The 18336-nt window shown below is 39.3% G+C and overlaps 1 pseudogene; it reads right to left on the reverse strand.

Annotated features, from left to right (window-relative positions):
* Positions 1-12724: 12724 nt before the first annotated feature.
* On the reverse strand, positions 12725-13688 carry LOC119821040 (annotated as a pseudogene).
* Between the last annotated feature and the right edge of the window lie 4648 nt (positions 13689-18336).

Here is an 18336-nt window from a genome sequence, read left to right on the forward strand (position 1 = left end):
CTGTTTTTATTGAAACATATTTTATATGCCTTTGATATGGTACTATTCTATGTCTCTGCCCATAATTCAAAGATTTGGTCTTTTCATGGTATTCTAGACCTCTCTAGCATTCCTATCATGAACTTTATTTACTGTATGATCCAATTGCTTTACCTTGTCTTTCAGTCCTGATTCTCTATTTTTCACATGATCCGTTCTGTTGGTGAGGCTTTCCACTGACTTTTAATTTGGCTTATTGGGATTTCCATTTTCACTATCATTTCAGTTTTGTTTTCTGCAGAAAGTCTATCTCTTTATTGAATTCTACTTTTGTATCTTAGACTGGCTCCCTTGTTGACAGACGTTTCTGTCCCACCCGGTCCTACAGCCGTTTAGTCCCAAAGAAACACACAGAGGTCCTACTTTAATTATAAACTGATTGGCCTATTAGCTCAGGCTTCTTATTAACTCTTATAACTTATATTAGCCTATAATTCTTATCTGTGTTAGCTACATGGCTTGGTACCTTTTTTGGCAAGGCAGTCACATCTTGCTTCCCCTGTGTCTGGGTGATGACTGCAGACTGCCTCCTTCCTCCTCCCGGAATTGTCTTGTCTACCTGCCTCTACTTCCTGCCTGGTCGCCCCACCTATACTTTCTGCCTGGCTACTGGCCAATCAGCGTTTTATTAAGTTAAATTATAGTAAAACAATACAAAACAATAAATCTTTTAAGGGTATAAGGTCATTGTCCCACAGCATTCCCTTACTTCATTGAAGTTTTTGTATTTGCTCATTAATCTCCTTTATCAATGGGACTGATGGAACAGGGGACCAAACCGGACTCTCTGAATGTGGCTGACGGTGGAGGAGGACTGAGAAACCAAGGACAACGGCGATGAGCATGAACTCTACAGCATGGACGGGCTCACTGTGAGCCTTGTCAGTTTGGTTGCTCACCTTCCTGGACTTAGGGGGAGCTGGGAGGACCTTGGACTTAACATAGTGAAGGGAACCCTGATGGCTCTTTGTCTTGGAGAGGGGTGGAGTGGGAGTATGGGTGGAAGGGAGGGGAGGGAAGGGGGAGGAGGAGGGGAGGAGATGGAAATCTTTAATAAAAAAAATGAGAAAAAAATAATGAAAAAAAAGGGAAAAATATTTTTGATGTCACTATATTTTGGGGAAAAATAAGATCTTATCTCTTATCAAGGAAATTGAAACCAACCCTTCGCAAAGTCCATTCTGTTCTGAGCCTACCTAACAGTGATAGACAGCTTTCCAGCATATTGTATTCTTTTTAGATTTTCTTTCTTTTTTTCTTTGTCTCTTTCTCTCTCTCTCTCTCTCTCTCTCTCTCTCTCTCTCTCTCTCTCTTTCTCTCTCTCTTTCATTCTTTATTTCTTTCTTTCTTGTTTCTTTCCTTCTTTCTTTCTCTTTTTCATTTCAAGACAGGGTTTCACTGTGTACCAGTCCTTGCTGTCCTGGAGCTAGCTCTTGTAGACCAGACGGGCCTCGAACTCACAGAGATCTGCCTGATTCTGCCTCCCAAGTGCTGGGATTAAAGGCGTGTGCCACCACTGGCTGGCAAATATTGTACTCTTTTTTATCAGTCCTCCATGAGCGAGTTCACCATCCCTCACACTCCTGTCCCTACTCATACTGGAAGTTTATACCTTATCCCTTCCCCCAGTCTTTTCTCCAGCTCATATGACTTTGAAAGATCATCTCATATCTTACCTACTTCAGTCAGTAAATCTTACTTGCTAGTGCTAGTATTCATAATTTAATTGTCTGTGGAAAGTATTATATTGAATATACTGTTATACACAGATATTAATATATACTGTTTTTATAGATCTTGATATTTTATTCTTTCATCATTTCTTTTCAGTAGTTATAATTTTAGGTTAAAGATCTTATGATTATAATTTTGAGTAGTATATTATATAGATTTGAGTATAAGGTAGGCAGTCACTGAAAGCTTGCTGCAGTAACGTAAAATAAAAGACAACCCAACATAGGTCCTAATAAGTTTATCTAGAAATCTTATTAGCTTGAATATGGTAAAGTAAAAGCATCATCAATTAGCTTCATTAACACTTGTGAGATTTTAAAACTCATTCCCCTCTTTCAATCCCCAAGTCTAGCACAGTTTGGTTCTTTACAGTGTGCTAGAGGGCCTTAGCACTTTCAATATCTATTGAGCAACTCACTTTCCAGATGTTTACAAACACCTAGATGCTTTGGATGACACAGACATAGCAATCAGACAGATAAATTATGTATTATTATATTTGGTCAACTACATTAAAATTATTCTTAAAGCAGAACCATCATTTATTTAACAGAACCATTTTTTATGAATGTACAAATCTACCCATGTTTTTTTTTCCGAGTTTGACCACCAGATGTCAGCCATTCACTACTATGATGGCGATAACTTCTTTGAAGAAATCTTCATGAAAAATGTATGTTTGTGGATGTCTGTTATCTGGCTTCTCCATCTTCTTTCATTCCTCTCTGTTTTGACCATCAGTCTTCTTAAAATTTTAAGAAGTCAAATATCCATTGTAATCGATCTGAAAGTGACATATCTAGGTAATTTGAGAAAAATAATTTATTAGGATAATTAAGAATTCATGTATATAAATGTGAGAAACACAAAAACATTTATATACTTAGGATGGAAATGGAGTATTCAATCCTAGAAATTTTGAGACCAATAAAATGTTTAGAGCCTTTGTTTGAAATAATTATTGAGTCTTCTTGTTACATTGGAATTATATGTCTATAGCAGCATTTATTTTTATAATTTTCAGGCAGTACCCATTGAAATTAACATAGTTCTATGAACTCCCATACAAACTTCCATGACATGGAGTATATGGATCCACTTCTATTACTGAGCTGAATATAATAAATTTATACTTTAGGTCCCTTCTACATGGTGGGCTACCTTAGGTTTAACAAATTTACCAAATCTCTTAAAGAAAGAATTTTATTACCTTAAGTGTAATAATTTCTTTTTTTGTTTGATCTGGTTTTTTGTTTTATTATTACTATTATTATTTAAAACAATATTTTCTCATTTTACTTACCAATCCCAGTTCCCATTCCCTCACCTATTTCTGCTCCCTCCACTTTCTGTCCCACATTCACTCCTCAGAGAGGGTAAGGCTTTCTTTGGGAAGTCAACAAAGTCTGACACATAAGTTTGATGCAGGACCAAAACCCTCCCTACCTTATCTAGGCTGAGCAAAGAGAATGGACTCCAAAAAGCCAGTTCAGGCACTAGGGATAAATTCTGGTCCCATTGCCAGTGACCCCACAGACTGCCCAAACCGCACAGCTGTCATCCACGTTCAGAGGGCCTAGTTTGTTCCAATGCAGTTTCCCCCATTGTCAGTCTGGAGTCAGGGAGCACCCACTAGCTCAGGTCAACTGTTTCTATGTACTATAGTAAGAGGGCACTTGTTTGTTCCTGGATGCCTAGATCACAAAATAATACCTCAGAATACTGTAATACTGCTTGGTCAATAGCTTAAGCATATTGCTAGCTAGCTCTTATATTTTAAATTAACCCATTTTTATTATTTTATATTTTACCATTAGTCTTGTGGCCTACTAGCAAGGTTCCAATGTGTCTTTTTCCACCTGTGGTTACATGGTTTCTCTTGAACTCTGACTATTCTCTATATAATCTTTTCCAGCCTGGCTATATTCTGTTAAGCCATTGGCCAAAAGTAGCTTCTTTACTTATTAACCAATAAAAGCAACACATATACAGAAGGACTTTCCATACCATTTCCCCTTTTCTGTTTAAATAAAAAAGGTTTTAACTTTAACATAGTAAAGTTATATATAACAAGACAATTACCAAGCAAGAATTTCAGTTACAATATTTATATCTACTTTATCTCTTATCACAACTAAGGAAAACTATATCTATTCTTCAACTCCATCAAAGACCCCAGAAGGATATAATATTACCTGCGTTAACAGAAAGTGCATTGCAAACAACTTTCAAAACTCTAGAGTTGACAGAGACACTTCACTGCTGTGACAGTCACCCAAAGTTTTTCTGTATAGTTGGAGCATCTATCTTCAGCCTACAGGCCTACAGTATCCAGCAGACTTTTCCATTAAGCAGTGAATTTGAAGATCAGTTTTGCCTTGCAATGGCAAAGTCCAACAGTTACTTTCTTCTGTGTCCTACAGAATGTCTGGTAGAATCTTTCATGAAACAGGAACCCGAAGAATGGTCTCACCTTTAAGCAAGTTCAGCAGTCATTTTTCTGTGGGTCCTGCAAGTCCAGTCAAACAGTTTGGGAAAGAGCAGTTTCTTGCCCAAATAGCTAACAAAATCTATGAGGAGCCTCTTTGATGCCCATCATCCTCTTGTAGTGGATTGGTATTGCCAGGAGCAGATGTGTCTCACTGCCATGAAAAGTCCTAAGTTCTTAAAACATTTTAAATGGCATATTCTGTAGTCATTGAAAGGTTTGAAGAATAACTATTCATCTGAAATATATTTCTGTACATCTAGAAAATCTAACTAACATGATTATAAGCTTGATTATTATCGATGATCTTTTCTAGCCTGGCTATATTCTGTTAAACATTGGCTGAAAGTAGTTTCTTTATTTATTAACCCATAAAAGCAACACACACACAGAAAGAATTCCCACATCTTTGCTCATATTATCGCTCCTCCCTCTCTTCGACTGGATTCTGGGAGCTTGGCCCAGTGCTTAGCTGTGGATCTCTGCATCTGTTTCCATCAGTTGATGGGTAAAGGGTCTATGGTTATAATTAAGATAGTCATCAATTTGATTACAGGGGAAGGACAGCTCAGGCACCCTTTCCAATAATGCTTAGGGTCTTAGTTAGAGTCATCCTTGTGGATTCCTGGAAATTTTCCTGGTTCCAGATTTCTATTTAGCCCCATAAAGCCCCTTCAATCAAGATATTGCTTTCCTTCTCTGTCTTTACCCCATATCAGCCATTCTGATCCCTCATGTTCTTCTACCCTTCCTTTTTCTCCCTCCCCTTCCACCTTCCCTTCTCTCCACCATACACACTCCCAATTTTCTCAGGAGATCTTGTCTATTTCCCCACAAAATTCATAAATATCATTCTTAGGGCTCTCCTTGTTACCCAGCTTCTCTAGGTCCATGGACTTTAGGCTGGTTATTCTTTGCTTTACATCTAATATCCACCTATGAGTGAGTATACACCATGATTGTCTTTCTGGGTCTAGACTACCTCACTAAGGATGTTTCTTTTTTTCAAGCTCCACCCATTTGCCTGCAAATTTCAATATGTTATTGTTTTATGGCCATGAGTAGAACTCCCTGTGTAAATGCACCACATTTTCTTTATCCATTCTTTGGTTGAGGGGCATCTAGGTTGTTTTCATGTCCTGGATATTATGAATAGTGCTTCATCAGTGTTTTTAATCTTAGCAATTCTGACTGTTATAAGATGTATCTCAGAGTCATTTTGATTTGCATTTCCCTGATGGCTAAGGATATTGAGCATTTCCTTAAGTGTCTTTTGGCCATTTAAGATTCTTCTGTGAGAATTCTGAAAATGGAAAGATCTCCCATGCTTTTGTATAGGTAAAATCAACATAATAAAAATGACAATCTTACCAAAAGCAATCTACAGATGCAATGCAAACCCCATCAAAATCCCAACACAATTCTTCACAGACCTTGAAAGAAAAATACTCAATTTCATATGGAAAAACAAAAAACCCAGGATAACCAAAACAAGAATGTATAATAAAGGAACTTCTGGAGGTATCACCATCCCTGATATCAAGCTCTATTATAGAGCTACAGTAATGAAAACAATAAAAACAGACAAGTGGAACAATGAAACTGATGTGGGAGGGTCTTCTTTTTGAGTTGATTTTATTGGTTAATAAAGAAACTGCCTCGGCCTATTTGATAGGCCAGCCCTTAGGTGGGTGGAGTAGATAGAACAGAATGCTGGGAAGAGGGAAGTGAGGCAGATGCTTCAGGTAATCGTCATGCCTCTCCTCTCTGAGACAGTCACCATGAAGCCAGCCACCAGGTCAGATGTGCTGAATCTTTCCTGGTAAGCCACCACCTTGTGGTGCTACACAGATTATTAGAAATGGGTTAAAGCAAAACTTGAGAATTAGCTAATAAGAGGCTGAAACTAATGGGCCAGGCAGTATTTAAAAGAATACAGTTTCCATGTAATTATTTTGGGGCATAAGCTAGCCAGGCGGCCGGGAGCTGGGCCGCAGGAACACAGCCTGCCACATCTCACTACATGAAATCAAATCAAAGACTTCGATTTTAATCCACACACCTATGAACTCTTGATTTTTAACAAAAAAGCTAAAACTTTACAATAGAAAAATAAAGTATTTTCAATAAATGGTGCTGGCATAACTGGATTTCAACATGTAGAAGAATGCAAATAGATCCATATCTAAACTGATGCACAAAACTCAAGCCAAAATGGAACAAAGGCCTCAACAGGAATCCAGTTACACTGAACCTCCTCGAAGAGAAGGTGGGAAGTAGCCTTAAACACATGGACACAGGGCTGGAGAGATGGCTCAGAGGTTAAGAGCATTGCCTGATCTTCCAAAGGTCCTGAGTTCAATTCCCAGCAACCACATGGTGGCTCACAACCATCTGTAATGGGGTCTGGTGCCCTCTTCTGGCCTGCAGGCATACACATATATTTAGGAGACCACTTCCTAAATGTAACACCAGTAGTACAGACACTGAGAACAACAATAAATAAATGAGACCTCCTGAAAGTGAGAAGCTGTAAGGCAAAGGACACAGTCAATAAGACAAAACGGCAACCTACTGAATGGGAAGACATCTTTACCAACCCACAACAGACAGAGGACTGATCTCCAAAATATATAAAGAACTCAAGAAATTAGACATCAAAATGCAAAATAATCCAATTAAATATGGGGCAGAGATTTAAATAATTTCTTTAATGCTTAAAGAAAGAATTCCATTTTGGTTATCTACTAAGCAATCATTTTCTTCCTTCCTACCTCGATTTTGTCTAGCCCTTCTGTAGGGCTGGAGGCCTGAGGAGATGTTTATTTCCCAAGCTTCTTAAATCAGCCCAAACATTCTAAAAAGTAATCCTATTTTCCTAATCATGAAGTTGTTCAGATGTCGATACAGAATGTGTGGGGAAGTTTTTGGAAAGGCTTTCAGGCAAAGTCTTACTTGTGAAAGAATGAGCTATAAGGACTGGTGAATAAATCTGTGCAAAACTATCAACATTACATACTATGGTTTCACACACACAAACATTGCTGTATTTCTCAATCCTTCTGGTGCTAGAGAAATGTGGGGCATTGAATGAAGACATGGAGCAAGAAGGAGTAACACACTTCAAATTTTTCTAGGTATTTTAAATCAAATAAGAAGGATGCTCTAGAGAATGAAACCAATATAAAGAAAACAAGAGCTCTGCAAAAGACACAGCAAGATAGAGATAGAGTCACTGTAATCACATACAGATTTCAGATATTATTGTGTCCCTTTCTTGCCCTTGAATTTTGGAACCATTATCTACCATCTCTCCCTTGAAAAATCAGTTAAAACCCGGTGAGATAAGAACTTTGGTAGGAAGTAGGAAGCACTTTTGGGTGTGGCCCAGATATAAGCATAAGTAAGAATCATTCCTGGTTTTTTTTTTTTTTTTTTTTTTTTTTTTTGGTTTTTCGAGACAGGGTTTCTCTGTAGCTTTGGAGCCTGTCCTGGAACTAGCTCTGTAGACCAGGCTGGCCTCGAACTCACAGAGATCTGCCCTGCCTCTGCCTCCCGAGTGCTGGGATTAAAGGCGTGAGCCACCACCGCCTGGCTCATTCCTGGTTTTGTCTGCCTCCTTTTCACCACCCAATGGCGAGTGCATGACCTCAGTCACTTCTGTGGCTGATGCCATCCTTCATTACTTCAGAACCCAGTCTTTCCCACCTTCCAATGCAAAGACCAGCAGCTTTCCAGGAATTTCCCACAACTTCTGGACAAAATTGGGACTGAAGAGATATCTAGCTTCAGGGATTGAGCAGCTCCTGGAGCCTGAACCTCTCTCCCCAGCATGTGGATGGCCACTGTTGGTCTACTCAGTTCCTATCACATAAACTAATCTGATAAATTGCTTTTCATGATGCATATTCATCCTACTGATTTTATTCCTCTAGAGAACACTAACCCACATGTGTCTTATTGAGGGATGATTATACTCCTAAATTCACACATAGCACAAATTATGAGAAAGAGAAAATAAAATATTGGCAGAATGTTAGTCACTTTTGTATGTAAGTGAAAAGAGAATGGGTATCATTGTATTTGTTTTTAATATTTCCTATAGTTTTATAATTTTCATAATAAAATGTGGAGAAATAAAACACATTAGTTTGCTCTCATGGTTCAGAATGAGTAGGATTGAAAATATCACAGTTTTGCTTCATTTTTAGTTTCTTTTTTCATGCAATAAATTCTGATCACTCTTTTTTCTCCGCCATCTTCTCCCAGATCCTTCCCACCTCCCCATCCAAATTCACATCCTTCTTTTCTCTGTTATTAGAACACACAGACAACTAAAAACAGGAGTAAAAGAAGGCAACAGAATCGGACAAAACAAATAAAAATTCTGGAAAAAAAGAGCCAAAGAAAGGCACAAGAAACACATAGAGGCATGTAGACACACACCAACATTCATACATAGATCCCATAAAACCACAAAACCAGAACCCATAATACAGAAGCAAAAGCTCTGTGAGTTAAAAAATGCACAGACAAAGCATTATGAGACAAAATTATTCCAAAAATATTATTTAGTTTTGTTGGTGTTGGTCACCTACTACTTGGCATGGGTCCCGCCCTTAACAGTGGTTTGTATTCCCAGCTTTTTATTAATAGGATATGGGCATTTTTTTTGGTTTATACTTGATAGACTTATAATTACTGCTTCTATAATACTAGGGGTTATAGACCAATTTAAAAATGTTCATCTAATCTTTAACTTTAGTGGGTAGTATATATCAAGAAAATTAATTATTCATTTCTTTTGGGTTTTTCAGTTTGTTGAAGTAAAGTCCACATGATTTCCTCAATGTCTGCTATGTACTCATTTTTATCTCTAATTTTGTTAGTGTCTTTTTTCTCTGTCTTTTAGTTAATTTGGCTAAGAGTTTGTCAATCTTACTGATTTTCTCAAAGAATCAGCTCTTTGTTTTATTGATTCTTCATATTGGTCTTTCTTGTTTGTTTCTCTTATATTGATTTCAGCCTGAGTTTGATTTTTCTTGCTGTCTGAAGATGGTCACTTAAAAGAAATCCCACACTAGCTCAGAAATGAGAAATAGATGGTTATTTATTCAGGGGTAAACTTAAAAATCTGAATCCTTTGCTGAAAAGGAGATCAAAAACTAAAATCCGCAACTGTAAAGGGGGTGGGGGTGGAAGTGGGGGTGGGAGGTCATACACATGCTCTGCATCAGCATATATAGTATAAGAGGCCACGCCCCAGTGGGTGGGTAACCACTAGCTGTAAGACTTCAGCAGCTGTCTATTCTTGGAAGTTATTTCTTCTTTTTGTCTTAGGACTTTCAGGTGTTCCATTGAATTACAAATAAGAAACCTCTCCATTTTTTTTTTAGATAGTGCTATAAACTTGCCCCTTAGAATTACCTTTAATGTGTCCTATAAGTTTAGATATGCTGTGTTTTAATTTTCATTTAATTCTAAAAATTCTTAAATTTCTTTTCTAAATTCTTTTTCAACCCATTTTCCACCCAGTACTGAGTGGTTCAGCTTTCATGAGTTTGTAAGCTTTCCCTTGCTGATATCCAGCTTCAATATCTGATGGTCACATATAATGAGTGCAAGGTGTTCTTTCAGTTTTCTTCTATCTGTTGAGACTTGCTTGGTGTCCAAGTACGTGGTCAATTTTAGAAACAGTCCCATGAGTTGTTGCGAAGAAGCTGTGTTCTTTTGTGTTTGGGTGAAATTTTCTGAAATATCGGCTAGGTCCATTTGATTTATGATGTGATTTATCTCGAGCAATTCTGTTTATCTTTTTGCTTTGATGGCCTGCCCATCTGTTAGCAGGAGCTGGGCATTGAAGTCATCCACTACAATTGTTTGAGGGTCACTATGTGGTTTTAGCTATAGTTGTATTTCTTTTATGAACTTGGGTGCCCTTGTGTTTGATGCATAAATGTTTAGAATTATAAAGTCCCTTTGGTGGATTTTTCCTTTAATGTTCTTTACTGTCCTTCCCTATCTCTTCTGATTAGCATTGATTTGAAGTCTATTTTGTCAGATATTAAAATGGCTATTTGCTTTAAAATGTCCATTTGCTTGGAATATGCTTCTCCATCCTTTTACCTTGAAATGATCGATGTCTTTCCTTTGTGTTAAGGTGCATTTCTTGGATGAAGCAGAAAGGTAGATCCTGGTTTTGAATCTATTTTGTTAGTCTGCGTTATTTTATTGTGGAATTGAGACCATTGATGTTGAGAGTTACCAATGAGCAGTGTTTGTTGATTCCCACTATTTTGTTGTAGTGGTGTGGGTTTCTTTTAACCCCTTCTTTTGATTTTTTGGTCTGACATTATTTATTCCTTGTGTTTATTTGGGTGGTTAGCTACTTCATATTGAAATTTTCCTTCTAGCACCTTCTGTTGGATTAAATTTGTAGATAGACATTTGAATATGTTTTCATTATGGAATGTTCTCTGTTGTGTTCGAAGGTGTAGCTTGGTATAGTAGTCTGGGCAGGCAGCTGTGGCAGCTTGTGTTACATTCTTACTGAGAACTCAAGTGTTATTAATGTGGTCTGCCTTTGTGTGTTATTTGGTTTTTTTTCTCTCATAGCTTTTAATATTTTTCTTTGTCCTGTATATTTAGTGTTTTGATTATTACATACTATGGGAAATTTCATTTCTGGTCCAATAGATTTGTCGTTCTGTAAGCTTCCTGTATCTTGATAGGCATCTTCTTATTTGGGTTTAGGAAAATTTTTTTCTATGATTTGGTTAAAAATATTTTCTGTGCATTTGATTTTGGTTTCTTCTCCTTCCTCAATTCTTATGATTCATAGATTTTGTCTTTCTGTAATGGCCCAGATTTCCTGTTTTTTTTTGGGGGGGGGGAGCTGGATTGTTTAGATTTAACATTGTCTTTGACCAAGGTATCTATTTCTCTATCTGGTCTCTAATGCCTTAGAGTCTCTATTCCACCTCTTGTACTTTCTGAGCAAGACTTACCTATGAGGCCTCTGTTTGACTTCCTAAAGTTTTCATTTCCAGTATTATTTCAGACTGTATTTTCTTTAATGATTCTATTTCTACGTTCATGTCTTGAACTATTTTCATAATTTCCCACCAGTGTTTGTTTGTGTTATCTCACTTCATTAAAGGATTTATTCATAACCTATTAACTACCTGTAGCTGGTGAGGTCATGGATCTTAGAGGAGAACTTAATACTGCCATTTTCCTAAACCAGTATAATTCCCAACTTCATTCTAAACACTTTCCCTTCTAAGTACAGATAAGTATATTGTTTACTCTTCATCAAAGACATGACTTTTTACAGCAGAGACCATTACAGAAATCTACAAATGCAGAGAGCAACTGGCCATGAGGTGCCCAGCTTGAATCGATGTATATAACACAAACCCTATACCCCAAGCTCAGGAAACATGGCAGAAGAGAGGGCTGAAGAGCTTTAAGTGCCAGAGGATCAGGAAATATGTTATAACATTGTGCCTTCTAGCTAAAAACTCAATATTAAAAATTTTGTGGAAATGCCGGACGGTGGTGGCGCACGCCTTTAATCCCAGCACTCGGGAAGCAGAGGCAGGCAGATCTCTGTGAGTTCGAGACCAGCCTGGTCTACAAGAGCTAGCTCCAGGACAGGCTCTAAAGCTGCAGAGAAACCCTGTCTCGAAGAAACAAAAAAAAAAAAAAAAATTCTGTGGAAGACATCACTTGTGTTTGGTTTTTAATTTTTGCTTTGTTTGCTTTGTTTTGAGACAGGGTTTCTCTGTGTAGCCTTGGCTGTTCTCGAACTAACTTCCTCTGTAGACCAGACTGGCCTCAAACTTACAGAGATTCACCTGCCTCTGCCTCCCCAGTGCTGGGATTAAAGGTGTGTGCCACCACCACCCAGCTTTGGTTTTTAAATTTAAAACAAAAACTTTTTGAACCTTCAAAGAATTTTTTACTGTTGAAGGTTTATTTGGAGTTTTTGTTGGCATGACATTTGGGTAGCTGGTTGCATCACCCATATGCAGGTCTTACTTTTTACATAATATTGCAATGTATACTATAGACATAAATAATATCCTGTAGAAAAGTTATATACAACATGGGCATAAGGGATTTACATACTAGAGCCAGGTTATGACTATTTGGGATCTCATTGGCTTAGGCACATTTGGTGAAGCTCTGCAGCACAGAAACATAACAGGCTCACAAGATAAGTGAAGCCCGCACACAGCTGGCAGTGTATCTTGGAGACAGTGCGACTGTCAACTAAGCAGGTTACCACTACACAAGTACCACTTAGCATCAGCATAGAGCTGTAGGAACTGAGGTTTTCTCCAACTCACCTTAATACGACTTCACTAACCGCAGCATAGATGAGAAGGGGACGGTGTGTGGTCTCATGGAAACCCTGTTGCAGCCTGCACATCTGCACAGCTAGGACATCTGAAGACTTTAGAACTGCAGCTTTTTCTGGATCCCCCAGAATGTATCAGCACTTTTCTTCAAGTAGGCCCTTTCTACATGAGTCAGTCAGTCACAACATCTAAGATTTTGTCCCGGGGCAGAAGTGACATTGAGGAAGACATCATCCTTCTTTCCTTCATTCCATAGATTCTTGGTAGAAATGGGATGCACCCTCCTAAGATTCAGAGAGGCTAATGGCCTAGGACATATAACCTTTCAGTTTGATCATGTCATAGGTCCTGTCAACCACCTGCTTGTGAACCTCTTCCCACTATTCCTTGTCTGCGTCTGTGCCCAGTTCTGGCTTCAAATTCTTCAGGGAGATGACAGCAGCACTGAAGCCACTCCACATCGGCACACTGGAGTCTTCATGTTCCCTTAGGACCCATCCATGACAGCTCAGCAAATAAACTCCCAGCCTTTCTCCCGTCAGGTAACAGAACTGAGCTGAATCCAGATTGCAACCATTTCCAATAACTCGATTTTTGGGAAAGCCACTTATTAGTTATGTAGGTCAAGATATCTACTGGGTTTGAAACAATAAGCAGTTTGCAGTTTGGATTGTACATCACACTGTTGGGGATGATGAACTTAAAGATGTTCATGTTCACTGGACCAAATCAAGTTGGCTCTTTCTTGCTGATGGGAACCCTGCTGTTACAATCCAGACTGGAGTCTGCAATCACTCTATAGTCTTTGCCAGAGGCAATTTATGGTGTTCTAAGAAAAAGGCTGCCATTCTCGAGATCCATCATCTCTCCCTTGAGTATGTCTTCCAGGACATCAAAACGGGCAAGGTCATCTGCCAAGTCCTTCATTAGGATACTGATGGGACAAGCCATGCCAACAACACCAACCCCCAAAACCATAATCTTGTTCTGGGAGCTGGGAGGAGGTGTTCTTTCATAAGAAGATTCCTAATCAGTTCGTCCTTGAGGCTTGCCATCTTGGCCTTGGAATGTTTTGGAACTGATAATGCACAATAGGTCATCATTGGGCACACAGGGGTGTGGTCTGACCTTAAAGTTAATGTTCGAACTGAACATTCAGATTTTTAAATAGTATGTTTATCTATTTCTTGAGAATCTCACACAGTATATTTAGATCATATTTATTTCTTTCCCACAACTCCTCCTAGATCTTCCCTATGTCTTTACCAACTTGACTTGGTGCTGCCACACCCCCTACTCTCACGGAGGAGGGTAGTCCAAACCTGTGGAATCCAGCTTGTGTTGGCTTACTACTCCTGACTACTCCTGGGGTCTGCCCTGGAGTGTGGTCTATATACCCAGTGTATGCCATTGAAGGAAACTGACTTTTCTCCTTGCCAGCAGTAATAATGTGGCAACAGCTTCTGGCTACAGATGTGACTTCATGCCTTCTTACCTTCAGGCTTGGGTTTTGCTTGGCTTTAGCTTATACAAATCTTGTGCATGCTGTCACAGTCTTTGCCTATTTAGTCTGAAAAACACTGTCTCCTTGAAGGTATCCACCACCCATGGCTTTCAGTCTTTCTGCTCTTCTTCTGCATAGACCCCTGAGCCTTGAGTGATACAAATAAACCATTTAGGTCCAAGCATTGCCAAGTCTCTTATTGTCTTTATATTGATGAGTTAGATGTAGGTTATATTATTAAGTATAATATTAAGTATTTGTATTAAGTGCCATTTACTGTGAAAAGTAACTTCTCTCATGATGGCTGAGTCATGCAGTGACGGTCTCTGATAGCAATTATGTCATTAAGATCTATTTTATTGCTATTTCCATTTGGCAGAATGATATTATAAGGTTTTTCACTAGGTGCCATGACCTGACTATCCTTAGGCTCTTGGCTTCACTGACAGTGTCAGATAATGAGCTAATGACTTTGTAATGGATTAATGACCTAAAGGGAACTAAGAAACTCCTGTCAGGAAAGTTGACAAGCTGGGAACATCTGTAGGCAGTTAGGAGCTAGGAAGCTCCTGATGAGAAAGTCAACATATCAGCCTCCATTGGGATTACAACTCAGATTTTGCCTGGGAGTAGGGTGGGGCAGAACTGCAGATGGAATTTACCATCCTAAAGGTTGCCTTCTGTCCTCTCAAACCCTCAAGAACCCTGCACCTCTTCACAGGGTCTTCACTCCCATGTAGAGCCTGAGGCCCTTCATTGCTCTAATGACTGCTTTCTTTTATTTTTTATATCACATCTATCAATCCAGATCTAACATTTGGTTTCAAAAACCAGAAAGTGTTTTGGCTCTAGCCCTTCCCTTGGGTAACACAAACTCTTTCTTTTTCTTCCTCTTCTTCTTTCCCCTCTTTCTCTCTCTCTCTCTCTTTTCCCTCCCCTGTTCTTTCTCTCTCTCTTCCTCACACTTACTTCTCCAAAGAACCTTCCAAGCTCATTTTACCATCTAAAAACATCTGCCTGTTCCTACCTGAAAATCTGTTTTATTATAGCCTCTGCTTTTGTGAGTGATGCAAGTTTTGTTTTGAGGTTTTGTTCACAACCTGGATAAACTCAGTTCCCAGTCTCACAAAATGCCTTTTCTCTCACCTCCAATAATACTCTCTCTGATGCCCCAGAGCAGACACCTTTGGCCATGCAGCACATGGAACTTTGAACACCAAAGTAAGATTCGTGTTCAGTCTAGAGGTGCCTCAGAGTAACCCTCCTGCAGTTAAATTCCTGGGGGTGGGGGGATCTTGGCTTTTTGCTAGGGTTCTGGAATTTCAAACCCCGGGTGTTCTTTCAGCTTTCTGCCATTGACTTTGCCTTCCACGGTATTAGAACCAGGGACACATTCTGGCCCACTGGTCTGCCATTCCTGGCCACTTTCTGGTCTTGAGAACTCAGTATCAGAAATGAGCCTCATATCAGGGGTTCTGAGTGCCAGCCTCAGTACCCGCTCAGGGCTCGGAATTGGATGTCTATGGTAGGTGAGGATCTGAGGGTAAAAAATTAACTCAAGTACGTTACCTCTGCAAGTTCTTTATTTTTCATGCAAGGGGAAAAATGAAGTGAAGAGGTGCATAGAAGAAGAAGAATAAAGGGAAGAATAAGAAGAAAGAAGAAGAAAAGGAAGAGGAAGAAGTAGAAGACGTAGCGAGGAGAAAAAGAGTAATGGGTGATCTCCACAAGGTTTCCAGTTTTTACAGACATACTTGGAAAATTCCATAGGCAAGGACAATGATAATATGCATATCAAAATCACAAAGAGGGGCAGGTAGGACTTGACAAAGTAGTACTCTGGAACAGCTGGCTCGATCCTTGAAAGAGTTAGCATTAAAGGGGAAGTACCTGACATTCCAAACCATTAGATAAAGTTACTGAACACCCCTGAGTCTTGGATCCACCCATTCTCCTCATCTAATCTCTCTGGTGATAACCAGCTTTGTTTGTTTGTTTGTTAGCAAAAGTGGGGGCATGTTGCCTTCCTGACCAGTGCCTATCTTCTATAGAAATTTCTCTGTGGTCTGTTAGCAGGTAATTTTGTGGGACTGACTCTATATATATTTGACTGTTAGAACAAAGAATGAAGGCCATCACTCCAAGGCCTCATGGTGTGGGGGAATGGAGCAAGTTTGCCCATGGAGAAGTCACACTGCTGAGGTGTTTTGGGAATGAATCCCATTTCAAAGGGAAGAATTGAAAGACCTGGATAAATCCAGACCCCTCTAGCAGAAAAAATAGAGCCAAAAATCTAAGCAGGGAGAGAAGAATCAAAAATCTAGATTAACCGGTTCAGTGACTCTGTTTCAGGAATTAGCTGAAGATAAAGTTACATTATAATCTTGAGAAACAGGGAGTTACTTTTTCAATGATCACTGGTATTTTCTAAATTTCCCAATGACGGCCTCCCTACCCCCTTTGGATGCTTTCTTCCCTTAAATACCCCTTCTCCCAGCTACTTGGGTTCGAACTCTCTACCCCTGCGTGGGAAATGAGTTTTGGCCCCAGTGCACTGGCTCCTGTCCTGTCAATAAACCTTGTGTGATTGCAGCAAAGACAGTCTTCTGTGAGTTCCTGGGGGCTTGTATTATCCTGAGACTTGAGTGAGAGTCTCCTTGCTCCAGAGGTCTTTCAGAATCATGGCTTCACAAGGTTTCCACAGGTATGACCCTGACTTTCCCAAAAGACAAGTGTTCCTGCAGCTCTGCAAAATGGGGTGCCCTGTAAGTTGTACACTTTGTAAGTGTGTACACGTATGAATCTGTCAGCTGTACATTTACTGTAGTCTTGTGGGCTCCAACAATCCTTGACTATTCCAAAGTGGAGTCTAAGATTTCCATTCCTAAACACATTGACTTGCCTGAAAACAAACCTCAGCAAGGCATTCTCATGCCTGTGGACTGAGATCTGGACCCAATAAGTCACTGACTCAGACAACTTCATAATATGAAATGTCAAGCAGTCTGAAATTCTCCATAATGTTCCTGTTCCTTTCTACTCCCATCCTTCCATTTATTTATTCATTTCTGTGTATCAAGCCTCAAAACCCAATTCCCTAGACTCTCCCTTCATGATGATCTGGCTGATGAGCCCTTCCCTATCAGACTCTTTCCCCCATTCTTCTCTATGCTGCAGCACAGACTGTGGACACTTAGATCTCCTTTTTTCTTTGACACAAAAGGTCCACTTGAAATCTGGGATCTCTTCTCTCCTGAGGGATGAATGTCCTAAATCCTGCCCAGAACAACAACAACAACAAAAATACATTTTTTTTTATTCTGGTTATAAATTATTCCAAGTGTGCTCCAATAAGATCTTATCTGTCAAAGTGTCAAATGGGAGTTGCTGAAGTATCAGCAGTGGAGGCAGGAACATAGGTTAATTAGGCAGACTGTCCTGTGCTGTTTACGCTCACTGAGTAGCTTGCTCTGGAGATGGGATTTGGCTCTCTCACTTCAGACTCAAGCATGTTTATCCCAAAATGTCCGCAAAATCCCTGTCCTGGGTAAGGAAAAAGGAAACAGTTAAAGAGTAAAGGATTGGACTCTTAAAAACGGTGAGCAGGTAGCTACTTCCGCCATAGGTTGCTATTAAATGAGTTTCATTCTTATAATGAAAAACGAATATTGTAAAGGGATGCAAATGTAAAAACTAGCCCCTAACTCTGTGACAGAGAGGAGAAAGAATGAAGTTGAACTGCTGGTACCCTGCTCTCATCTGGGAACTGGGCTGGTAACACCACTTAGGGAGATTTAGGAAGTTATTCCCTACCTGGAGATAAACAAACCTGTTTTGTTTATTACATTTTATATTATTATATTATATTTGTTATGTTATACACATTCCTGTACCTCCCAGCCTTCTCTTGTCTCTTCTGCAATCTCAAAACAGAGACACAGGCCCAGTACTATTCTGAACTAAAATTAAATGATGCTAAATTTCTTCTCTCTCGGCCTCTATTTGTGTGAGTACACTGTGATTCCAGTTACTCTCGCAGCTACATATGGACTCTGCTTCCTTGAACTGAGACCAGGCAATTCTCTCCTCTGTTTATTTTGCTAATGTTGGCCTACCTGTCGAGGCCACAGTTACCATCTCCTCCTATATCTATATTAACCTAACTGAAGTGTCATTTTAAAGAAAAAGGTGCAATGCTCCACAGA

The sequence above is a fragment of the Arvicola amphibius genome, chromosome 8, assembly GCF_903992535.2.
Source record: "Arvicola amphibius chromosome 8, mArvAmp1.2, whole genome shotgun sequence".
NCBI lineage: Eukaryota > Metazoa > Chordata > Mammalia > Rodentia > Cricetidae > Arvicola > Arvicola amphibius.